The sequence below is a fragment of the Triturus cristatus genome, chromosome 4_1, assembly GCF_964204655.1.
Source record: "Triturus cristatus chromosome 4_1, aTriCri1.1, whole genome shotgun sequence".
In the NCBI taxonomy this organism is placed as follows: Eukaryota; Metazoa; Chordata; class Amphibia; order Caudata; family Salamandridae; genus Triturus; species Triturus cristatus.
This window is the reverse complement of record NC_140585.1, coordinates 410,503,891-410,531,381: the sequence shown is the minus strand read 5'-3', so window position 1 is coordinate 410,531,381 and position 27,491 is coordinate 410,503,891.

The following is a 27,491-nucleotide window of genomic DNA, read 5'->3' as shown; positions in this document are numbered from 1 at the left end:
TTTTTCAAGAGCTTGCAGTGCCTGGTCTTAATAAATGTTTTTCCAATATTCACAAAGGGGAAGGGGTCTCATGGGGACCCCTTCCAATTTGCGAATGTATCACCACCAACGTTGAGTTGGTGGTAAAATATCAAGGTTTTGTAACCAGATTTCAGTTGCAAAACCTTGATATGTAACACTGGAAATTGCTATTTGGAAGGGAAGCCCTAAACACACCCCTTCCAAATAGCAATTTCTACATCCAAACTGCGATTTTTGAGAATCGTAGTTAGGGTGTTTGTACATCAGGAAAATAATTTTTGCTGTCGTAAATAGCCCGATTTTGCAATTTAGCACGGCTGTGTCAGCAAAAATCTTTCGTACATATTGCCCCATGTTACTAGTATCGCATCACAAAAGCAGGCTTTGATGGCAAAATGTTTGAGTAGCCAGTTATTCAGTAAGGCTCAAAGAAACTAGAAGTTCGAACTACATTTTGCGGTCACTCACTCAACTGAAATCAATTGTGAAATGTGAATATTTACTGATTTGTAGTAGAGGCTTAGTCCCTCAATGAGCAATTTTTTTCCCCAAAGTACAAGAGCAATAGTTTTTCATATTATTAATACTAGGTACGTCTCTTGAGGTAATAATTGTAAATTCTTGGGAATCTTTCTTTCATAAGAAGGCACCCTCCTACAGCAAAGAGATGGGATGTGGAAAAATGTCCATTACGTAGATCACTACACAATTAACAATTGTTATTACCTCATTACAGACAAATAATGCCAAACTGTATGGCAAATGTGTACCCATTAGCATCAACAATTAGCTGGTTCTAACATCACTGCGTTGCCTTAAGCAAAGCTGGCATACATGCAAGACAAAACATCTAATGATAATGAGCTATTCAGATGAAACACAAATGTAATGACCTAAAGTGTATCAAAACACCCTTTAAAATTAATAACTATCAGTCCATTTTTGTTTGTACTCTTAACAGGGTGGAGAATGGTTTTGTATTTAATCATAAGGGTCTTAAGGTGCTGAGAGAATCAATCAATTAGGCACATACAAATAGACACATTTACAGCATAAATTAACTATAAGCCATTATGGACATTAAACAATGTAAAAGAAACCAACGCTGTTTATAATTTTATGAATTTCATTGGGAGAGAAGGGTTGAAAAGGAAAATAGATGTGAAGGGGAAGCATAAAACAGTCATTAGACCCTGAAAACAGTATGGGAAAATAATAAGGAAAATGAACTTGACAGAGAAATGGTTGGTAAGATACAATGTATTTGAAAGATAGCATAACATTGAAAATATACAGGGAAAATAATAGTTTATGGTGGTTTAACATTTACAGAGAGCATATCTTTAGTATTTTGACTAATGATTTTATATAAGAAATTTGTTAAGATCAATATCAATCTCTATTCGCCTGTGATATATAAGAGGAGACAAAAGCTATATCCTACCTATGAGAATGACAAACATTATACCACCATGCGTTATATGAGATTTTAGAAGAACATTTTCAATTGAATGTAATCTGTTGAAAGAATATAGCTAGCATAAGATCAAACTATCTATTTTCAAGAACAGATAAAGTAACAAACTCATTTTAGCTTCCTAGAAAAAGTAATGAGGGGGACATAGTGCAATGTATATCAAACATTGGGGTAAATTGTGACCAGATTTTCAACCAGAATTATGCAGTGGGATGACAAGAAAAGGAAGATGCATGAGGTCTCTATTACAATGACTGGAAGATCAACAAAGAGTGTTGTTAGTTTTTGAGAATTTGGCAACAGATGAAGGGGTATGAAATAGCAGATGGTATAAAAAGAATAAGGATTGAGTAGTGGTAGCAGTTCTAGAAATGTAGTGTAATCTGGACCAAATTTTATTCCAGAAAGAGATTGGCCAAGCACATCCCAAATCTGCCTCTCAACTAAGCTCTATCTTGGTTTTAGCTTGAGATAAAGCAGGAATGAAAAAGATTTATACATAAGGGAAGCTTTAGGGGTAGAAAGCCGTATTCTGATTAGAGATGGTTCTGGTGGAGGGACTACAGGATTGAGGAGTTTCCAGAATAATCTCTATAAGAATATTACATTTATGCCAGAATGAGTGAGGACACTTAAATGCTGCCTGGAATTTAGGAAAGGAGCAAGGATTAGAACCATCAAATAAGTCTTGAACCCATATTGTACCTTCTGTCTCCAAGAATTTCAATATAGAGGTTTATTTTTTAATAGCAATAAAATGATTATAGCATAAGTGGGATTGTAGAAAGGGATTGCAAGAAATAGTATGAGGTTGATAACAAAGTTTCGAGAGAAAAGTATATATTTAAAAAATGCTGAAGATGAAAGAATATTCTTGGAGGTGAATTTAAGAACTTCTTTAGGACAAAACCACATAAGTATGGAGTGTTTAATATCAAGCCATAAAGGGGTAAAGTAGGAAGATAATGTAAGGACCCATTTAGAGGCTTCTCTCAAACAAAAAGGTTTGAGAGGTCTAAAAATATGGTAAATTTGCTCCACCCTCCATCTTGACCTGTTTAAGATGTAATACGGATATTCTAGATTTTTTGTAATGCCAAAGAAATTTAGAAGAGAGAGTCCACTTTTTAAAATAAAATGTACAAGAAAGATATATACTGGAATCATGAACAAAATATACAGCAGAATAGGTGTAATCATCATTGTATGCAGTCAAGACTGACCCACCAAGAAAGAAAGAAAGGATTCCAGGAAGATAGTAATTTGTCTATTCAGTTTATTCCTTCTCTCATGTTTATGGTGACCGATTCTGTAATGGAATTGGTGAACAAAATCCTTAAGCATTTAATCTTGGAAATATTCCTATGAAAATCAGTAGAGCGAAAAGAGTGTTTAAGACAAACCTTTATAATGGACAAGACCTCTGTTATGTCTGAACTGATTTCGTAACCTGATACAAAAAAACCTGAGATATTATGAAGCAAGGCAGGAATCGTGTGATCCAGGTTGGAGAGCAAAAGTAGAATGTCATCTGCAATTGGCCTGGGCAGTGAACTCAGCTCCGTTTGCAGAGTTTGCTGAGTTTTCTGCACTCTGCGCTCCACGGAGCTCACGGAATGCAGAAAACTCTGCTTAGCCTAGCGCAGCAGAGTTTTTTCCTCGCTTGCGTTTGCCAACGGTAAGTTTGCAAGTATGAGATGCCACTCGGTGTAGGATTTCTACTCAAGCAGCAGAAAAATCAGTGCAAACAGCACTTCATGCCACACGCCAGTGCTTGCAGAATTCCACTGAGTATTTTTGTCACACCACGAGGTCCACCTAGCGGAAATCCATGAACTGCACTGAGGCCTAGTCTACATAAGCCAAAAACTTCAGGAAGGATATTCATAGGAATGTGTGATAACTACCGCAAGAGTAGCGTAACACAACTTCCAATATCGCAGCCCATCGCGGGAAAATAACCCCGTGTCAGTGTGGAATTCACAACATGGCGGTACCATGCGATAGTCCTCCGACACCACGGACAATGTCCGCGATACAACCCCAAAAAACACGCGATGGGCCAAAGCGTGATGAGGAAATCAGCGATAAGCAGCGCCAGGACTGCAACACACATCTGGCAGGCCGACAGAAATCCCATTAAAAGTAGAAAAAATACCCACACCCAAACTGACCTACACCCAAGCGCCATGGAGGCAGCCGGAGCAGGCGCAGATGACGAATGCAACCCCACAAGCACCCCGGACGACCAGCCTGGTACATCGGGACAGGGGAGGGCAAGGACAAGATGATGAGGAAGACGAAGTTCAGTCCGCAGGCGAACAGGATCATAGTCACGGAGGTGATGGAACACCACCAACAACTCTTCGTCAACTCCAACGTGTCATTGGGCACCAAAAATGCGATATGGCGGGACATCGTCAGCAAGGTGAATGCCGTCGGAGAGCACAAGCGGACAATGGACGAAGTCAAGAGGCGATGGAATGACATCAAGCGAAAGACCAAGAAGAAACTCTCCGCCAACCAGAAGGCAGCAATGCAGACCGGAGGTGGGGGCCCAGTGCCAGAGCTTATGCTGGATGACATGGAGGAGCTGGTGTCTACAGTCCTCAGTGTGGCTATTGTGGTCGGAGTCGGGGGACCGGACACTGCTGGACAGAACACAACACAACTGCAACAGGGTGAGTGACCACCAGGTACTGGAGGGATGGGTGGAGATGGCCACAATGGCACACATGCACAACCACAAAGGGCACAGTGCACACCCACAATGACCCTGGCACCTCGCCCAATGTACAATGCCATGCTGTCAGAATGTCAACCTGTACCATGCGGCTACATACATGTGGACACATTGTAATACACCATCTCCCCTTCACATCGCAGGGGCATCGTCACCACCTCCTGCAGAGGAGTCCCAGCCATTCTTCATTGATGAGGAGGAGAACAACAGAAGCATCGACGCACAAGCCCTCCTAGACATCATTGACCTCATCTGCGACTCACCTCCAGGATCAGGAGACCCCCCCCACCCAAACCACCCAGCAGGAGGCAACCACAGCCCCAGCACCCTCCCAAGTCCCTCAGGAACAACAAATGGCCTTCCAACGCCGTGTGCTAAAGTGCCAGAGGGAGACGGCTGAGCAGGTGCGGGTGGGGTTCGAACTCATGGCTGCCAAACCGGACGACATCCTTGGGTGTCTGTCTATGTCAGACCCATGGTTTCCAACGAGCCCTGACTGACATCGCTGGAGTCATGACGTGGAGAGTAGAATAGCTGTCCGCTCAGAGTGGCTTCAACGATATCAGCCGTGAGCTGTCACACATGCGGAGGGTCGTGGAGGACATGGTGCGTATGAAGGCGGAAAGGATGGCAGCCACCGCTGCACATCATCAAAATGTAGCTGGATCTATCATGCCCTGCAGACCTCCATCATGGCATTGCCACCACGAGGCGTGGCACTGATGAATGCTGCTGCCCCCACTCCATCCACATCCCCGCCCCCTGGTGTGTCAGTGCCTCACAGTGCAGCAGACATATCCACCCAGGCCCCTGCTGTGTCAGTGGCACACAGTGCCACAGGCGGGACTGCAACACCCGCAGGGGGGGGAAAGGGTAAACATCCGGGGAAGAGGACATGGATGGGTTTGTGATCAGGAGGCACTAGCATTCATTTCTGCCATCTGGCCTGTTTCTGCTTGGTGCCGCACATGGCCTCATGACCTTCCACCGACCCCGATACACTCCGATGCACACACCTTGGACAGCGACATGGACTGCCACATCCTATTCGACGACCAATGACACGGAGGACAGACTGCGGATTGTACCTTTCCTCTTCCGCAGTACATGTCATCCCCGGATGGACTCTGGCTGGCCCTCCATGGGCCCATATTGTGTAGTGTGCTCGGCATTGCTCTGTACCGCTCCAGCTGCATAACTGCACTGGATGTGCAAATAAACATCCAGTGACGCACTGCTGTGTCATGTCTTACATTATTCAGGTATGGATGTGTGAATAAATGTGGGGACAGTGCCTTCCCTTGTATCAATGATGTCCATCCTGTGGGATGCGAGAAAGAGGGTGACAAATTGCATTTTGTATACCTGGTCCCGTGAACACTACAACAGGGACACACGCATCAGTCACTTCCTCGTCCGGACATGGACTGAACCTTGCCCTGAGTCCACGAGTCATTGTGGCAATCCCTGCGCTGGTCCGTCATACGGCAGGCCAGACCACTCCGATGACGCACCGTGGGGGCCATCATTGCTACCCGTCGCAGGCATACTCGCTGGTGGTGTGCAGGTCACTGGTCTAGTCGTCAGCATGTCACAACCACTGCCTGAGGGCAGGTTTACACACACACAACACCCATCCGGCACATGCATCACTGGCCATGTGACTCCGCCAAAATAAGGGGCCGATGACGTCACATTCCCCTCTTCCGGTGGTGACTGGATTACGGCCGCTCCACGCTGCTCATTCATAAAGGGCCCATGAGTTGTTGCGCACAGGGTTGGTGGCATCTGAGGCCTGGCACACGACACAAGCCTACCACCACGTGGCGCTGAATGGGCTTGCACAGGGTTAGTGACACCCGAGGGCTTGCAGCCGGCACGGGCCTGCCACCACGTGGCGCTGACTGGGGTTGCACAGGGTTAGTGGCACTCAGAGCATTGCAGCCGGCACAGGCACCCCGCCATGGGACGGTGACTTTTGGTGCACTGAGTCAGTGGCACCTTAAGCTGCTGAGCAGGTGTGCAGCCTGTGATGATGCCCCGTCTCGGTGGTCCGGACAGCTCAGGTTTTGTGTGCCCTGCTGGACCGCAGTTTAGGCCAGAGCCAGCGGCCAGCGCCAGCCTACCGCCACTTGGCGTCGCTTCCGGGATCCCAGAGTTAGTGGCACCCATTGGCCTGAGCGGGTGTGCAGCCTGCGATGGTGCAGGTGCACTGGTATGTCCTATGCCATGAAGTAATCAAGACCCAGCACCAAAAGTGAGACCTGTTGGCCTGCGGAGTGTGGCTGCATGGTGTGGAGGGTGCCATGTCTGCAGGCCCCGGGTTTGTGGCTTGCAGCGGCACGTGGTGGGACCTCCTGTCTACGCGCCGGTGGCGGAAGGTGAGCAGTGAGGGCTGGGTGTGCATGGGCGGGCATGCTCTGATGGGCGGCGGGAGGGGTTGGGGTGCCTCTGCCTGGGTGTGCATGGGCAGGCATGCTCCGATGGGCAGCAGGAGGGGTTGGGGTGCCTCTGCCTGGGTGTGCATATACGGGCAAGCAATTTTGTCTTGTGCAGGTGTGTGTACTGTGCCAGACATGTATCTGGACTCTGTTTCAGCTGGCAGCTCTGACTCAGATGTGTGACCTGGTGAACTGCGATACATACCTGCACGTGGTTGGAGACACACCGGTGGCAGCAAATGAGCAGTGTGGCCTGGGTGCGCCGGGGTGGCACTGTCTCTATCTCCCCCTCTCTTCTTCTCTCTCTCCCCCTCTCTCCCTCTCTTCCTCTCTCTCTCCTTCGCTCTCTCTCTGTCCTTTGATGTGCGGAGGACACACCTTCTCATCATGATTTTTGTCTTGCAGGCTGGTTCCTACGGATTGTCCCGAGGGGAGCGGCCATGTGTCTTCATTTCATTTCAGTGTTAATTTTAGTAAAGTTTCATTTGTTACTTCGAAAGTGAATGTGTGCTGCTCTTTTCTGTCTCGACACATGCATGTCACCAGTTGTGATTGTGCGACGTCAGGCAGATTATTTTGTGCATGTTTAGGTGTAGCTGATGTGGCATGTCTTTGGTCGGGTGTGCCAGGGAGGGGTGGTCCTGGGGGTGGTGTTGGTGGGTGTTGTGACTCTCTTGGGTGTCCGGGCCGCAGGATGGGTGGCTCCATGGCTTCTGTTGCCCTCTGGGTGTGGCCCTTGGCTGGTCTCCCTTTTGTGGTGCAGGCTGCCATCCGACTTTACACCACGTCAGAGCAGGTGTAGATTTACTGGTGCTAACGTGCCTTATCACCTGTTTTGTGTTTTTATCGCCGATCTGCCTGGCCGTTGAGAATGTTGTGGTGTGATGTTGTCGCGGATTTTGGCACGGGAACGCCCACCTTGCATCTCATTAGCGATAGTTGCGCGGGTCCTCTGTGGCGATGTTTTTTGCGGCTGCTATCGTGGGTAAACTAATGCTCTGGGCTGTTAACACCAGCTTGTGAATGGGGCGATGGATTTATCGCAACTTTGGCGGCGATAAAGTGCTGTTGACTCGGCAATGGTTTCTTGTGAATATGCCCCCAAGTGTTTATCTTCATACTGAAAACCAGTTATAGGGCCATCATTGTGAATTTTGGACAAAAAGGGCTCAAGGGCTAAAACAAATTAAAGGGAAGATAAGAGACAATCTTGACAAACACCTCTTTTTAAAGGAAAATACTGAAAAAATGGGTCTATTAACCAATACAGAGGCTGTGGGAGCTTTAGAAAGAAGAGATGTAAGTGAGATAATATTGGGTCCAAAACCATGCCAAGTAAGAGATTCAAGTAAAAAAAAGTCCAATCAATTTTATCAAATACCTTTTCTGCATCAATAGCAACAGCAGCTAAAAAATAAAAGAGAGAGGAGGCTTTATTTAATATATTTTAAAAAGTCTCGCATTATCTGAGGCCAATCTATAATTAAGAAATCCAGGTTGCTCCTTGCCAATCAGTATAGGTAAAAATGGTTCCAGACTCAAGGCTAGTAACATGGCAATAAAAGCATAGTCCACATTTACAAGAGAAATAGACTTATAGGTTTTGCGCTGGGTGGGGTCTTAACCATCTTTATGAATAAGACATATGGTTGCTCCTTCAAAAGTGTCTCCAGCTGTGCCAGGGGTATAAAAAATTAAAAAGGCTAGAATAGTTCAGGAAGAAGAATACTTGAAAAGTGTAAATAAAACTCAACAATAAAACCATCCGGTCCTGGAGATTTACCTGTTTTGAGTGAGTTGAGAGCTTTGAAAATTTCTGAGAGTAATAGATCATGTTCAAGGGATGCAAAATTAATATTGATTGGAAAGGAGGAGTGACATAGTGTAAATATGCCTCAATAAGAGAAGGGTGAGCACGAGATTCTGGAGAACTTAGATTTTGGGAGCATTTAATAAATTACTCTAAAATATCTTGATCTTTTGACAACTGTTATCCAGTGGATGAGCGAATACAGTCAATAGTAGAATGTTGTTTTTGCACTTTTAAGTAATTAGCTAGAAGTTTTCCTACTTTTTTCCATCCTCCATAATAACAAGGAATACTATGAAGTAGTATGAAAGGCACATTATCTGTGGTTACTTTATTAAAATAAAATTTAGCATGAAAGTTCACATGGCTGAAGTATAAAACGTGCGTTCTAGACATTTAATAGTAGATAATACACACTTATGATGTTTGGCAATTTGTTTCTTTTTTTGGGACTTCAAATCAATGGTATAACCTTCACCTATAGCTTTAAATGGGTCCCATAATAGCTGAGGAGATACATTTGATTCTGTATGACATATAAAAATTAATCAGCAAAAGAAGCGAAGGGGAAAGAGAAAACTGGGTCAAGTAAAAGAGAATTATTAAACCTCCACCTACCAGATTTGGGATGTGCTTGGAGTAGGTCAATATCTGCAACTACTGGGGCATCAGAATTAACAATAGGTTCAACAGTAGAACTAATAAGGTAATGTGACAATAGTTTACTAATATAAATGTGGTCCAATTGTGTGCAAGTAATATGTTGAGTGTAATAAAAAGAGAACTTTTTTATGGAATGATTACACAGTCTACATGCATCAATTAGCTAATTCGGCGAATAGTGGAATTAAATTGTGTTGGAAAGTGGGTAAATATTCACCTACCACTAGTAATAATGCCACCTACACAGTATAGGGTCCAGTAAAGGTCTCAGTAAATTAGGGCCTTGCTCAACCCTTGGTAGCTGACAACAAGCAGTCAGGCCTAACTTAGGAGGCAGGAGTGTAAAGCATTCAAAATTTCCAATACATCAAATGAGTAAGACACAAAACACACTAAAAATTCCACACCAATTTATAAAAATAGGAAACATTTTTATGAACAAAAAGACACCAAAATGACCGACATCCAAAGTAGGGAACCAGAGATATGATTTGTTTTTATCAACCACTTGATAGTGTCTAAAAACATATAGCTCCACTCTGGGACATCTGGTTGCGCTAGACCTGGACAAAATAAATGTTTGAGATTGACCACGCTGGAGCCCTGGTTGGATGTACAAAGTGGGAGGCCCCGTTCAAAATTTTACCTTCACACTACAAAACTTTGCTGGTACTGCCAACCACCGACGTTGCTCGACCCTCCACAGTAGGCCGTATTTATAGAGGGTTCGCCGGCTTGAATTTCTGTGAGGCTCCGGTCAAATCCTGGAAGTCTAGAGCTCTGGAGCTTTTAGCGGGATGAACCTGAAATCCAGACTGGGTCCTGGTTGAAGGTATTCGGCTTGACTCCCGACGTCCGGTTGGTCACCTCATGGAGCTTTTTCCCAAAAGATCTCCAAACATCAGGAGGTGCTTCCTGAATGTCTCCTTGTAGGTACAAAGTGTCCAAAACACCGATCCAAAGGTCTAGCATCTCCTATATGGTCCCTGGGAGGTCTGGACTATAGTTCTCACAATGCACCTGGCCAAATCCTTAAGAGTCCACTTGACACACTCCTGTATGGGGACTCTTTGTGGGAATGATGGCTCTGTTAAGCTATCGCTTGCAGGGAGTCAACTCCTTAATCCGTCTTGAAACATGGCACAGTCCCCAGTATTAACAGATTGTGCAGTAGGCGCAGTCATTCAGAGTGCAGGTCTTTAAGTGCAGATTCAGATTCCAGCAGGACAGTCTTCTACTTGTAGTTTAAGGCATCCGATCTGAGAGAATATGCAGCTCTCACATATTTATTCAGTGTTCTGGGGTGACATGCAGGGGGGCACCTCTGTCCAATAAGATGCTGGTTGCCACCCAAAACCACGACAACCCTTGCCAACGTGTGGCATCTTCTTGTCCCACAAAGCACTGCACTTTCAAAATCCAACATGGATGATTTCTCTCCAGAGGAGTAAGAGCTGGCTAGACCAACCCAGCTCTCCTCCACACCACCTCTGCAAATGCCTTTCCTAAGCCTGCAATCTGGCTGGGGCACAGGATGTGGGCGTAGGTATGCCTGGCATTCCTTACTGATCTGCCCTCTCTTTGAACTCAGTTTGATTTACTGAGCCCCCTCTGCATGACCCATCCTTCTTACCTTCAGAGCTCTCTCTATCAGATAATCTCTGCTCCGGCCATGCCACTTATCACCTAATCAAAGCAGCCTGGCTATGCGTGATAAGAATGACCAATCAGCGCAGACCACTAGAAAGCTGGATTTTGGCTTACAGAAGAGAAAGTTCCATAACTTCTCTTCTGTACTAGTTATGATACATTCAACAATAGCAAGTGGTTGAATTTTCCAATACCTATTGTTTAAGTCTTTGAATGATATTTGCTCCTTTTCTAGCAATTGTAATACCTAGATAAAATATTGCAATGTTAACCTATTGAGCTAAGTATCTACAATGGGGAAAAATGAAATGGGCCTTTTTTCCCTCAGCAGGGCATGGAACACATATTTTTCAGAGTTACATGAGCCCCCACCCCTGGGGCACCTAGGGGAGACCTAGGGGGTGCCTAATATGTAAAAATATCATTGATTACCACTCTAAATGTGCCTATGCCACCAAAGTCGAGCTTGCATACAATTTAATATTAAAGACAGTCTGCAAAGCCAGGTGGCTGGATTATGAAACAAAGTATTCTTGTTCTGATTAAGTGACTTTAGTGATTCAAGGGCGAAATAAGCCATAGCGAGCGCCCAAAACACATAGCGCTGGACGGCGATTAAGAAAGTCTTTTCGCCTGTTAGCTGTAGCTGTAGATACATCCTTTGAGATAAATATTTTTGCACCAGACCAAACAAGTTGTTCCTTAGATTTAGTTGCATTTATAACTTTCAAGAGGTCTGCAAACTCCAGAAACAAATAATCACTCTGCCAGATTTAACAGGAGCCCCTGAGGAAGATAATCGGAGACCCAGTCGGTATGCATGCTGGATGTTTAAGGTCGTGGAAGAAGGTAACTCAAGGAGTTTCAGCAAGAAGAAAGTAAAGAAGATCACAGGATCCTCTCCTTCTATACATTCATGAAGACCATAAATATGTAGATTGTTGCGTATGTTTCTGTTTTCCAGGTCTTCTGAGTGTTTTTTTCAACTTGAGGATGTCCTTCTCTAAAGCTGCAATTTTAATAGTTTCATCATAAAGATCACTAACATGTTGTTTCACTGACGTTATTCTAGACACCAGAGATGACCATTTATTGTCAAGGCTTTTAATCTGTGTATTTGTTTCTTCTATAAACGGTTTTAAGGCTCTAATTTCTTCTAACACTGTTTGTAAAGAAATAGGGGTATCGTTTTTATCTGGAGAAGGGGAGTCTTTCTTGAGCCTTTTTTAGGTAGCGCATGTTGAACTTCAATGGAGTAATAGTTGTAGTCACAGAGCAAGGATTACCAGAATGTGCCATGTCTAAAGAGGAACTCGCACCCTCCATTAAAAGTTCCCCCAAGGGCAGACCTGAGTCAGATATTTTAATAGTGTGACTCTCGCTAGAATATGTTAGTTTCTTAATTCTGCCTATAAAGAAATTAACAACACACAAAGAATCGGTTAGATGGGTTGACAAAAGCACTATTATTTATGAATTTAGTGGTGCTTTCTAAGCCTGGATACAATTTATTAATGTCTTTGCTGTCCATTTATTCATTTCATGAATATGTTTTAGTGTGATAAAATAATTCATCTGCAATGCCAAATTGTGATAATAAGGGCACCCAAGAATTAGTAGGTTAAACTCACTCACGAGGTTTCATGACATTGTGCACAGAGACGTGCTGAAAATGTGTCTCCTAACGAGGTAAAATTCAAAATGGCAGCCACACCTTTTTGAGCTATGCCACCTGCACATTTGATGAGAAAAAAAGCAGTACATTATGTCGGACGAAGTGCCTGCATGTCCCTGGCCGTTGTTGATGAAGATAACATCAGGTTTCCCAGTTAAATGTGGTGCACATTGCAAAAGTGTCGAGAATGGTCTTGGTGAGGAGCGGAGCCTCACGTTCAGGTGGCCATCTTGTGCTCTGCCTTAGCCACATCCTCTCAGGGTGGAGAATCTTGATATGAACAAAATAGCTCAAACTATTTCTTAAAGTGTTTCTACAGGGCAAGCTAGCAGAATCCCAGAGAATGTCAGACTTACCCCATGTTTTTATACTGTATTACCTAGGGTGGTCTAAGTTATAAAACTATGTCTGTCCCAAGGAAACGTTCACCTTCACTGAACTCTCAATTCCTTGCAACTAAGTGTCTTGATCTGGAAGGGTTGGACTTCTGACAGCAGGAAATTGGTACAGTTTCTGCTAGCGAGCTTGTTCACTGCTGTTCAGCTGACCTTAGCACTGAGCAGTAGGTAAACACAGCAACTTCATGACAGATATGCACTGTTAATTTCCTGCTGCCAGAATTCCATCATCAGGCAATCTTCAGTGTGCATCTTCCAAGAGGTGGCAACCCGCTACACAGTCCCAGTGGCAGCAGGACAGCTTTCCAACAGTCGCACAAGGGGCCCTATTTTGCATACCCTTTTTTAATGTCTCAGGCTATGCAACTGGGGAAATTAAAAAAAATACAGCAAATTTGTGAAATACACATATTTGCAAATTCTCAGACCATAAAAAAGATTTGTTGTGAAGCAAATCTGGGGATGCTTGCACAAGCTTCATGTCACATTTAAGCAAATGTTTGTCAATATTTCTACATGTTATCAACAAAGCTATTCTCCAGATATCTTTAGATTTTATCTAGTTAACACTTCTGTGAATAAACTAAAATACTGTTGGCATATATGTGTTTAATCTCATATGGTCTGTGTTTTTCTTATCTTGGTCCAGAGAAAGTGGTTTCAAGTCAGGCACTGGAAACCAAGTGTGCATGAATGGATTACGATCTACTTTTTTCAGATTTTTTCTATTGAAAGAAAACAACATCACCGCAATAAAAATGCAAATGTCCAACTGATTTTGTACTCCTTTTGCACATTCTGGACAGCAACACAAAACACACACTTTGGATAGAAATGGAATAGAAAGACAGCAAAACTGTCAAAAAAGGAGAGAGCAGTAGTGCATTAAGGACGCACAAGGTGGATGTCAAACTACCAGACTTGGTATTTGTGTGCCGACTGTTGATAGCACCTGCCACAGGCTTCTGAGCAAAGCTTCGGGCATCGACACTCTTTCTTTTACAAATTAAGTATTGTTCCGGTTTTTCTGCAGGCTCAACCTAAACATTTGATTTCAGTTTATATGCTTGTGATGCCACTGCAGAGGCCCCTTGAAAAAAATGTTTTCATGACTGTTAGGCAATACCCGGTTAATCCCAGCTGCAGACTTACCTCTTTATTGCTGAAACAATTTTAAAAACTCAATTTTCCAGTGAAGTAGCTTCTTGAGTAGCATTTGTTAACTCTAAAACTACTGCTTGTGGTTTATCTACCTCTATTCCTACCAATTTCTACCATCATGCACACCCTTGACCTATTCAGAACTTAGGACTGGTCAATAACACCTCTTTAGAATCAGGTTAAAGAGCATCTCTGTACTACTTGGATCAAGGACACCAGTGTCATTTTTCTTTGTTGGTTTAATATTGATTCGCCTGAATCTTTTGGTAATTGTTTACCATCTCTGACTGGTTTTGGCAACAACAACAAACCTTGTTAAGGTGTACCACAAAAATCACTAAATTAATCGGTACTTCACCCTCTGGTAGCTTGCCACAAAGGCAGTCAGGCTTAACTTAGAGGTACTGTGTAAAGTATTTATGAAGCACACAAACGGTAATAAGGTGAAAACACAAAACAAGAAAAATCCCCAAACAATTTGGAAAAAAAAGAACGTTAATAAATTAAATGACACCAAATTAATTAAATCCAATTAATTTAACCAGAGTTAAGAATTATGAAACTTTTTAGTTAAATCTTTCAACTAAAAGAGCAATGCACCAAACATAGGTATAAGGTCACACGAAACGGGCAAAAGTTAAGGCCAACCACGATGGAGTCAAGGTCGGATGCAAGGGCTGGATTGGGCAGTATCTTGACTTAGCTTTGGACTTAGAAAAATTCTCGAAGAAAAGTCCAAGTGAAGGTTGAGCTCAGCGGGGCAAGGCATCAGGCTATGTCTAAGGAGGAGACACCCTCACTAGGGAGCCACTCAATTAAGTGTCAGTGAACCGTTCGATGATGGCTGGAAAAAGCTCAGTGGGGCAGAAGCCAGATTTTCAGGCTGAGGAGTTTGTTGTCTTTGATGGAGAACCGGTCGCTATCGAGCCGTATGAAGATTTTTATAACATTTGCTACTGCCACAGATCAAGGATCTTGGCGCAATCTGGTGGCACTTCGATGCCAAAATTTGCTGGCCTTGCCGCAGCAGGACCGCCGAGCATAATTTGAGTTGTCACACCACCACCCTTTTCATGGCGGTCACACGGGGTGCATGCAGGGGGACACAAGTTGTGGGCCCCTGTAGTTTTCCACCCCTAGTTTCTGCACCGGAATGACTGTGTGACAAGATGCCTTCCTTCCCGTGCAGGAACGTGCACTGGTGGTCCCGTGGTGGTGCTATTTAAGGCTCACAATGAGCCTTTAAACAACACCACTGTAGGGCTGCCACACCGCCAACTCGCCAGACCACAGAACTACTTGTAAACTGGGAGGCAGGCGGTGGTGAGTTTCAGTGGTCCTGAAGCAGAGCAGTGGCGTGCCACATGCTCCAGGACTCCTGAAACTCATAATAAGGCCATTAGACAACTTTTTGGACGCGGAAAGCCTCCAGTGTGACAAAGCTGCAGGCTATACCCAAACAGGGCCAAATTAGGCCAGATACCATCACCAAGAGGTCCCATTGAACAGGATTTGCTGCTGCGAAGAAGAACATAGTGGGAGCTACCACAAAGTTAGGCCAAGCAGTGCTGCATCTTGGATGGAGAAACTTGCAAGTAGGTTCTGGTCTTCTGCCAGTTCTCCAGGATGTTTTTGGTGAAAAGCTTTCCAAGTCTCAGTTGTTAGGGTTAAGCAGGAGCATCACCTCTAATTCTACTTTCAAGGGTCTAGGACCTGGGGGCATCACTTTGGGGGAGGTGGTTAGGACTCATTCCAGAAGAGGCTAATTGTAGGGTGCAGGGCCTCGGGAGCATGTTATGCCCTTGTAGATCATACAGGAGGCCAGTCAACTAGCCCTTGGAGTTACTTTTGGTGGTGATGATCCAGTTCTCTTTCAAGCAGCAAGGCAGTCCTTCTAGATGCAGGGCAGTCCTCTGGTAACAGCAGGGCAGTCCGCTGGGGGTCAATACAGCCCTTCTGAAGTCTTCTCACACATATAGCAAAAATGACATCAAGGACATCAGTGCTAGTAACCCACAGTACATTTGACAAAAAACATACCTACGCCATATACATTTACAACAACGAAACATTGAGAACTCTGTGTATACAAGAAACAACACATGTATCCTAATACAAATGTTATCATCCACTAAGAGCTACTACAATTTGTTTCATTCAATTTGCTCCTATATATTGCACTTTAGCCAGAGGCGATCACACACGTGTGTACACATCCTGGCTAATGGCAGGGGCCTATCATTCTAATAATTTATATTAAATTTGTTTGCCAGCAATCTCACTCAACTGCACTTTCTGGTAAAAAACAGTGTCAATGCGTTTTGAACCCAAAGTTATTTTGAGTGTTCTCCTCAGGGCTCAGAACAACAGGATACTCTCAATGTAGGACCAATAGTCAAATATCCCAATTCTCTTTAATGTAAATCAAATGCATTTGAAATGGGTGGAAAACACAGTAACAGGGGCAGGAACAACGTTACTTATGGCTTCAGGGTTAATTCTGAATATTCATGGCAACTCTGAGCATGCCACTCGATAAACATTACTTCTCTGCAATTAATCTGTTCTCTTTGATTTGCCGGCCATATCCTCATGTGTTCCCACAATTGTCGGCACAGGCAGGTGACGTTGCTTCTGGTGTTCATTCCTAGTTTATCCTAATGCCAACAAAAACAAATTCAGTGATAGCAAAAATGTTAGAGCATACCATGCCAAGGATGTCAGGTCCAACACCCGCCCAAAAGATTTATCAAATTCTCAGTCACTTAAAAGTTTACCTGCATTGCAAACATTTTATCTCTCTGACTACGATTTCCTTTTTCTTTGCCGGATCATGCTAAACATGATTGAGGTGGCATGGACTAGGCAAGCGAACTACATTCTCTTTAGATTTTGCTCAGTCGCTTGTACTAATGTTTAGGTTAAGCACAAAAATATATCCACAAGTACTTCCTGAAATTGTACAGACCAATGAATACAAAAAGCAAAAAAGCAGATCTGCAGCAGTTTAACAATGGACTGGTATCAGTGGCAAAGTAAGTGTTGTAATGTGCTCCAGCGCGAAAGGGTCAAATTTACATATCCTCCCTACGTCACAGACCCGTCATCACACTAACTCATTCACGTACGCATTCATTGGTGGGGCCCATAACACCAACACTCATACATCTCACTTCGAGTCTGCACACAGGAGGAAAGGGGCGCTGGACATGTGGGGGGTACCTTATTACCTATAGGAAGAAATATTTACATTAATTTTATTTTATAAATTTGCTCTTGTACAATCCTAACTTTAACATCAAGGCACTCCACCACTTGGTCGATGGACCAATTAGTTGGACTGGTTGGTGGTGATTTAGAACCAGCTAAAACACATTTAAAGCCTCAGAATCTTTAAAGAACCACAAACTCTCTTTTTGTTAATAATTGTTTAGTTTATCTAATTAAATTCACCTTCATTGGCATAATCATCATCATTATAAAATCAGAAATGTTGATTACATTAGCATGATTCAATATGACATTTATATTTACCTAATCTTGGATTCTAGCGATCATTCTCCCGCAACTTATTAGCCCTGCATATATCAAGCTTTTCCGATATAAACCTCCTATCGCATGCGAGCTACGACCCAATCAGTCCGGAGACCAAGTTCTTTTCGCCCCGCACGATACAGTCCCAAAGATCTTCGGGGACCTGATTCTCGTGCAAGCAAATTGTTTAACGGGATTCGGATAACACTCCTGGAACACAACGACCTCCACACCCATCTACTAACCCCCTTTTTATAATAAATTTGCATAATCCTACTTCATTTGCTAATTTGGAAACGGCTCTGATTGGCCGAGCCATTCCGAATTGCAATATGGTCCACAGTTCCCATATGCCTGGGTTCTCAGGAAAAATGGCTTATGTCATTCTTTTAGCTCGTAAAGTTTCTCATACGAAAAGGTCCGAAGTAACAATACGTCGATTTCAGAATATATGTGGTTATTGTTCCCCTTGTCATTCACCCTTCTTGAGCTTTGGTAGTCCTCTACGTTCCTATCCTTGACAAGGAACACTGTGCTTTGGATCGAAGGACGCCTGGAGATCGTCAGAGCCATCCGAGTCTGCGCAGTAGACATCGCGCTCACATGACGGTGGACACTTCCGAACTCCATTTTGAATCTTGCGGCCTAGTAGGCCCGAATGCCAACTTAAGCGAAACAAACATAAAAGAATAATCAATATGCGAAATGAAGAGTCTAAAGTTAAACCCACACTAATCCCTTTATATGTTAGTATTTTCCTAGCTTATGGCAACATATAAAGCAATAATACTCACCATTTCGTCCTAGCAGGAATGCAAAAACATCACAAAAAGCAATATAATAATGCAATTTTCTATAGCAACACAATTTATCATTAATATACGTACCACAGTTATTCATTAAGGTTATTTTGCCATGCAAATTGCATTTAGTCCCGCGTGTAATTTGTGTTTATTAAATGTACGGTTGGTTAATATCAAATCTCCACACAATTAGTACAAGTTAATAATTAGGATGATTAAGTAATTAGTATTTTCATGCAAAATAGAGAAGGTATACAAAAATTTGTTTTACCTGCTCCACCAATCCCCCCTTTGGTGATTTTTAATATCACCACAAATCCCGTTAAATTTCAATCAAATTTTTATGGAACTGATTTCAGTTTCCTTACAACAAGTTACATCACATCATTGTCTCCCTCATTTTATCCTCTCTTGTACATATTGTCTTTCCATTCTTCCTGTTCTATATCTCCCATTTCTCTCTCATTTCTCTCTTGCACTCTTTTCTTGGCAACTTCTCTTTTTATTTTATTTTGTAGATTCTTCTTTTTATACATACACATCCTAATCTCAAGATTAATACTAGTATTACTACACAAGTTACTGAAATTAGAATGTTACCTATGAATGAACTACCTAACTTAATTAAGAAGTTTTAATAACCCTTTACCAAGCTTTTCCCAAACACTTTCAGCCTCCAATGGAGCAATCTCCTCATGCAAGTCCGTTATATTCTTAATATATTTCTTTAAATCTTGACTCTCGTCAGGAATATAAGTACAACGATGTTGCACTGTCAACATTCTCCCTCTGTTGCCGAAATAATGTCAAGGGCAAGTCGATTTTGCATCACCATGGCGCGCATGGCTACCATTTCGGTATTTACCAATAAGAACCCTCCATCAGTGCTTGTCGATAAGCGATCCACTACTGTAGACAATTTTCTAATTTTGTGTGCGTTCAGAGATATTCCCACGGCAGGTATCAGTGCTCCAAAAATATCCCCGACGACTTCTGACCAACTTTCCCTCTTTCTACGTGTTAGTTGTCTACCTATCTCATGCTCCTCATTCTGTCCCCTTCCCACATGAAATATCTTAGGGAAGACCAGCCCTAGGTAACATGTGCCATACCAATGGTCCGGCACCGATAATAAACGTTGTTCCCACAGATAAAATATAACCCAGGAAATAACGGATTGTTTCCTCCTTTAAATCCCCATCCTCCCATGATTTCATATGTATCATGGCATTCGCTCGCACCTATAAAATAATTATCATATATAGTTTCATTTCTTCTGATACACAATTTTCCTCTCTGAGGCCAATCTAAAGCCATAGCCGGACTGGTTTCTCCTTTCAAATGTTTTGCCCTTCCTACATCCCAAACTGTCGTCTCCCCTTCAGGTATTTTCTTTTGCATCTTAACTCTTCTCTCTTCAACCATTTCCATAAAAGTCTTCTCTTCCTTCTTTAGACTACAAGTAAGATTATTTCTAAACACTGCCTCTAAAGTCAATTCTCTAGTCTCTAAGAAATATTCACCTAAGACTTTACCAGGTTTTATCTTGTTTAGTTCAGGAATTATAGGTACTTGCGAGAAAATATTATCTACATCTGAGAAATAGTATTCTAATTTCCCTGTTTTATAGAACAAACTTGCTAATACACTACATGTGATACCATAAGTCACAGGAAGTTGGTGATATGTAACACCTTCTGATACTGATGCAGGTAGCTGCATACACACGTAACAATCTCTAACGTCCATGGTTTTTACATATTCATACAATAACTTTGAAAACACGTTGTTAGAAAAATCTGTTATAGACCTATCTTTAGGTAAGTCAGTTCTCTCTATCAATCTAGTCGTATAAGTACCATGAATCTTTTCTACATTAGTCTTATTCTCAATATGATCCTCTATCATTTCAAACAATACTTTAAATGAAACTATCAAAGCTAATACACTCCAAAGAAGCATTAGTAATCCTGTACAACAACAACACACCTTGCACCATCTTCGAAGGAACACACATTAAGATTTTCTACCTTCTGTGTTTGCCATTTCGGAAATGATCAGTGTCTTTTGACTTCGCCTCATTTATTTATTCTAGTTTTCATCTAAACCCAAGGCTCTGAGCGCCTACTTGGTTTTTTCAGTTCTATGTCTTTATCCGGTAATTCAGTTTCTCCGCATTCTTCCCTTTTCGCTTCAATCGGGCATTTGATCGTCTTTTACCTTGCTTTCACAATCTTGGTTCAGAACTTCCTGAACATCTGTTTCTTCTCCGATATCGGACAAGATAACCGTCACACCTAGACTGTCTTGGCAGTCTGCTTCCTCTTGTACTTCAGGAAGTGCCACATACGTCCATTCCGGTGACTTATACCTCTGGTTGGGTCTCTTACTCTTTCTTTTACAAATTAAGTATTGTTCCGGTTTTTCTGCAGGCTCAACCTAAACATTTGATTTCAGTTTATATGCTTGTGATGCCACTGCAGAGGCCCCTTGAAAAAAATGTTTTCATGACTGTTAGGCAATACCCGGTTAATCCCAGCTGCAGACTTACCTCTTTATTGCTGAAACAATTTTAAAAACTCAATTTTCCAGTGAAGTAGTTTCTTGAGTAGCATTTGTTAACTCTAAAACTACTGCTTGTGGTTTATCTACCTCTATTCCTACCAATTTCTACCATCATGCACACCCTTGACCTATTCAGAACTTAGGACTGGTCAATAACACCTCTTTAGAATCAGGTTAAAGAGCATCTCTGTACTACTTGGATCAAGGACACCAGTGTCATTTTTCTTTGTTGGTTTAATATTGATTCGCCTGAATCTTTTGGTAATTGTTTACCATCTCTGACTGGTTTTGGCAACAACAACAAACCTTGTTAAGGTGTACCACAAAAGTCACTAAATTAATCGGTACTTCACCCTCTGGTAGCTTGCCACAAAGGCAGTCAGGCTTAACTTAGAGGTACTGTGTAAAGTATTTATGAAGCACACAAACGGTAATAAGGTGAAAACACAAAACAAGAAAAATCCCCAAACAATTTGGAAAAAAAAGAACGTTAATAAATTAAATGACACCAAATTAATTAAATCCAATTAATTTAACCAGAGTTAAGAATTATGAAACTTTTTAGTTAAATCTTTCAACTAAAAGAGCAATGCACCAAACATAGGTATCAGGTCACACGAAACGGGCAAAAGTTAAGGCCAACCACGATGGAGTCAAGGTCGGATGCAAGGGCTGGATTGGGCAGTATCTTGACTTAGCTTTGGACTTAGAAAAATTCTCGAAGAAAAGTCCAAGTGAAGGTTGAGCTCAGCGGGGCAAGGCATCAGGCTATGTCTAAGGAGGAGACACCCTCACTAGGGAGCCACTCAATTAAGTGTCAGTGAACCGTTCGATGATGGCTGGAAAAAGCTCAGTGGGGCAGAAGCCAGATTTTCAGGCTGAGGAGTTTGTTGTCTTTGATGGAGAACCGGTCGCTATCGAGCCGTATGAAGATTTTTATAACATTTGCTACTGCCACAGATCAAGGATCTTGGCGCAATCTGGTGGCACTTCGATGCCAAAATTTGCTGGCCTTGCCGCAGCAGGACCGCCGAGCATAATTTGAGTTGTCACACCACCACCCTTTTCATGGCGGTCACACGGGGTGCATGCAGGGGGACACAAGTTGTGGGCCCCTGTAGTTTTCCACCCCTAGTTTCTGCACCGGAATGACTGTGTGACAAGATGCCTTCCTTCCCGTGCAGGAACGTGCACTGGTGGTCCCGTGGTGGTGCTATTTAAGGCTCACAATGAGCCTTTAAACAACACCACTGTAGGGCTGCCACACCGCCAACTCGCCAGACCACAGAACTACTTGTAAACTGGCAGGCAGGCGGTGGTGAGTTTCAGTGGTCCTGAAGCAGAGCAGTGGCGTGCCACATGCTCCAGGACTCCTGAAACTCATAATAAGGCCATTAGACAACTTTTTGGACGCGGAAAGCCTCCAGTGTGACAAAGCTGCAGGCTATACCCAAACAGGGCCAAATTAGGCCAGATACCATCACCAAGAGGTCCCATTGAACAGGATTTGCTGCTGCGAAGAAGAACATAGTGGGAGCTACCACAAAGTTAGGCCAAGCAGTGCTGCATCTTGGATGGAGAAACTTGCAAGTAGGTTCTGGTCTTCTGCCAGTTCTCCAGGATGTTTTTGGTGAAAAGCTTTCCAAGTCTCAGTTGTTAGGGTTAAGCAGGAGCATCACCTCTAATTCTACTTTCAAGGGTCTAGGACCTGGGGGCATCACTTTGGGGGAGGTGGTTAGGACTCATTCCAGAAGAGGCTAATTGTAGGGTGCAGGGCCTCGGGAGCATGTTATGCCCTTGTAGATCATACAGGAGGCCAGTCAACTAGCCCTTGGAGTTACTTTTGGTGGTGATGATCCAGTTCTCTTTCAAGCAGCAAGGCAGTCCTTCTAGATGCAGGGCAGTCCTCTGGTAACAGCAGGGCAGTCCGCTGGGGGTCAATACAGCCCTTCTGAAGTCTTCTCACACATATAGCAAAAATGACATCAAGGACATCAGTGCTAGTAACCCACAGTACATTTGACAAAAAACATACCTACGCCATATACATTTACAACAACGAAACATTGAGAACTCTGTGTATACAAGAAACAACACATGTATCCTAATACAAATGTTATCATCCACTAAGAGCTACTACAATTTGTTTCATTCAATTTGCTCCTATATATTGCACTTTAGCCAGAGGCGATCACACACGTGTGTACACATCCTGGCTAATGGCAGGGGCCTATCATTCTAATAATTTATATTAAATTTGTTTGCCAGCAATCTCACTCAACTGCACTTTCTGGTAAAAAACAGTGTCAATGCGTTTTGAACCCAAAGTTATTTTGAGTGTTCTCCTCAGGGCTCAGAACAACAGGATACTCTCAATGTAGGACCAATAGTCAAATATCCCAATTCTCTTTAATGTAAATCAAATGCATTTGAAATGGGTGGAAAACACAGTAACAGGGGCAGGAACAACGTTACTTATGGCTTCAGGGTTAATTCTGAATATTCATGGCAACTCTGAGCATGCCACTCGATAAACATTACTTCTCTGCAATTAATCTGTTCTCTTTGATTTGCCGGCCATATCCTCATGTGTTCCCACAATTGTCGGCACAGGCAGGTGACGTTGCTTCTGGTGTTCATTCCTACTTTATCCTAATGCCAACAAAAACAAATTCAGTGATAGCAAAAATGTTAGAGCATACCATGCCAAGGATGTCAGGTCCAACACCCGCCCAAAAGATTTATCAAATTCTCAGTCACTTAAAAGTTTACCTGCATTGCAAACATTTTATCTCTCTGACTACGATTTCCTTTTTCTTTGCCGGATCATGCTAAACATGATTGAGGTGGCATGGACTAGGCAAGCGAACTACATTCTCTTTAGATTTTGCTCAGTCGCTTGTACTAATGTTTAGGTTAAGCACAAAAATATATCCACAAGTACTTCCTGAAATTGTACAGACCAATGAATACAAAAAGCAAAAAAGCAGATCTGCAGCAGTTTAACAATGGACTGGTATCAGTGGCAAAGTAAGTGTTGTAATGTGCTCCAGCGCGAAAGGGTCAAATTTACATATCCTCCCTACGTCACAGACCCGTCATCACACTAACTCATTCACGTACGCATTCATTGGTGGGGCCCATAACACCAACACTCATACATCTCACTTCGAGTCTGCACACAGGAGGAAAGGGGCGCTGGACATGTGGGGGGTACCTTATTACCTATAGGAAGAAATATTTACATTAATTTTATTTTATAAATTTGCTCTTGTACAATCCTAACTTTAACATCAAGGCACTCCACCACTTGGTCGATGGACCAATTAGTTGGACTGGTTGGTGGTGATTTAGAACCAGCTAAAACACATTTAAAGCCTCAGAATCTTTAAAGAACCACAAACTCTCTTTTTGTTAATAATTGTTTAGTTTATCTAATTAAATTCACCTTCATTGGCATAATCATCATCATTATAAAATCAGAAATGTTGATTACATTAGCATGATTCAATATGACATTTATATTTACCTAATCTTGGATTCTAGCGATCATTCTCCCGCAACTTATTAGCCCTGCATATATCAAGCTTTTCCGATATAAACCTCCTATCGCATGCGAGCTACGACCCAATCAGTCCGGAGACCAAGTTCTTTTCGCCCCGCACGATACAGTCCCAAAGATCTTCGGGGACCTGATTCTCGTGCAAGCAAATTGTTTAACGGGATTCGGATAACACTCCTGGAACACAACGACCTCCACACCCATCTACTAACCCCCTTTTTATAATAAATTTGCATAATCCTACTTCATTTGCTAATTTGGAAACGGCTCTGATTGGCCGAGCCATTCCGAATTGCAATATGGTCCACAGTTCCCATATGCCTGGGTTCTCAGGAAAAATGGCTTATGTCATTCTTTTAGCTCGTAAAGTTTCTCATACGAAAAGGTCCGAAGTAACAATACGTCGATTTCAGAATATATGTGGTTATTGTTCCCCTTGTCATTCACCCTTCTTGAGCTTTGGTAGTCCTCTACGTTCCTATCCTTGACAAGGAACACTGTGCTTTGGATCGAAGGACGCCTGGAGATCGTCAGAGCCATCCGAGTCTGCGCAGTAGACATCGCGCTCACATGACGGTGGACACTTCCGAACTCCATTTTGAATCTTGCGGCCTAGTAGGCCCGAATGCCAACTTAAGCGAAACAAACATAAAAGAATAATCAATATGCGAAATGAAGAGTCTAAAGTTAAACCCACACTAATCCCTTTATATGTTAGTATTTTCCTAGCTTATGGCAACATATAAAGCAATAATACTCACCATTTCGTCCTAGCAGGAATGCAAAAACATCACAAAAAGCAATATAATAATGCAATTTTCTATAGCAACACAATTTATCATTAATATACGTACCACAGTTATTCATTAAGGTTATTTTGCCATGCAAATTGCATTTAGTCCCGCGTGTAATTTGTGTTTATTAAATGTACGGTTGGTTAATATCAAATCTCCACACAATTAGTACAAGTTAATAATTAGGATGATTAAGTAATTAGTATTTTCATGCAAAATAGAGAAGGTATACAAAAATTTGTTTTACCTGCTCCACCAATCCCCCCTTTGGTGATTTTTAATATCACCACAAATCCCGTTAAATTTCAATCAAATTTTTATGGAACTGATTTCAGTTTCCTTACAACAAGTTACATCACATCATTGTCTCCCTCATTTTATCCTCTCTTGTACATATTGTCTTTCCATTCTTCCTGTTCTATATCTCCCATTTCTCTCTCATTTCTCTCTTGCACTCTTTTCTTGGCAACTTCTCTTTTTATTTTATTTTGTAGATTCTTCTTTTTATACATACACATCCTAATCTCAAGATTAATACTAGTATTACTACACAAGTTACTGAAATTAGAATGTTACCTATGAATGAACTACCTAACTTAATTAAGAAGTTTTAATAACCCTTTACCAAGCTTTTCCCAAACACTTTCAGCCTCCAATGGAGCAATCTCCTCATGCAAGTCCGTTATATTCTTAATATATTTCTTTAAATCTTGACTCTCGTCAGGAATATAAGTACAACGATGTTGCACTGTCAACATTCTCCCTCTGTTGCCGAAATAATGTCAAGGGCAAGTCGATTTTGCATCACCATGGCGCGCATGGCTACCATTTCGGTATTTACGAATAAGAACCCTCCATCAGTGCTTGTCGATAAGCGATCCACTACTGTAGACAATTTTCTAATTTTGTGTGCGTTCAGAGATATTCCCACGGCAGGTATCAGTGCTCCAAAAATATCCCCGACGACTTCTGACCAACTTTCCCTCTTTCTACGTGTTAGTTGTCTACCTATCTCATGCTCCTCATTCTGTCCCCTTCCCACATGAAATATCTTAGGGAAGACCAGCCCTAGGTAACATGTGCCATACCAATGGTCCGGCACCGATAATAAACGTTGTTCCCACAGATAAAATATAACCCAGGAAATAACGGATTGTTTCCTCCTTTAAATCCCCATCCTCCCATGATTTCATATGTATCATGGCATTCGCTCGCACCTATAAAATAATTATCATATATAGTTTCATTTCTTCTGATACACAATTTTCCTCTCTGAGGCCAATCTAAAGCCATAGCCGGACTGGTTTCTCCTTTCAAATGTTTTGCCCTTCCTACATCCCAAACTGTCGTCTCCCCTTCAGGTATTTTCTTTTGCATCTTAACTCTTCTCTCTTCAACCATTTCCATAAAAGTCTTCTCTTCCTTCTTTAGACTACAAGTAAGATTATTTCTAAACACTGCCTCTAAAGTCAATTCTCTAGTCTCTAAGAAATATTCACCTAAGACTTTACCAGGTTTTATCTTGTTTAGTTCAGGAATTACAGGTACTTGCGAGAAAATATTATCTACATCTGAGAAATAGTATTCTAATTTCCCTGTTTTATAGAACAAACTTGCTAATACACTACATGTGATACCATAAGTCACAGGAAGTTGGTGATATGTAACACCTTCTGATACTGATGCAGGTAGCTGCATACACACGTAACAATCTCTAACGTCCATGGTTTTTACATATTCATACAATAACTTTGAAAACACGTTGTTAGAAAAATCTGTTATAGACCTATCTTTAGGTAAGTCAGTTCTCTCTATCAATCTAGTCGTATAAGTACCATGAATCTTTTCTACATTAGTCTTATTCTCAATATGATCCTCTATCATTTCAAACAATACTTTAAATGAAACTATCAAAGCTAATACACTCCAAAGAAGCATTAGTAATCCTGTACAACAACAACACACCTTGCACCATCTTCGAAGGAACACACATTAAGATTTTCTACCTTCTGTGTTTGCCATTTCGGAAATGATCAGTGTCTTTTGACTTCGCCTCATTTATTTATTCTAGTTTTCATCTAAACCCAAGGCTCTGAGCGCCTACTTGGTTTTTTCAGTTCTATGTCTTTATCCGGTAATTCAGTTTCTCCGCATTCTTCCCTTTTCGCTTCAATCGGGCATTTGATCGTCTTTT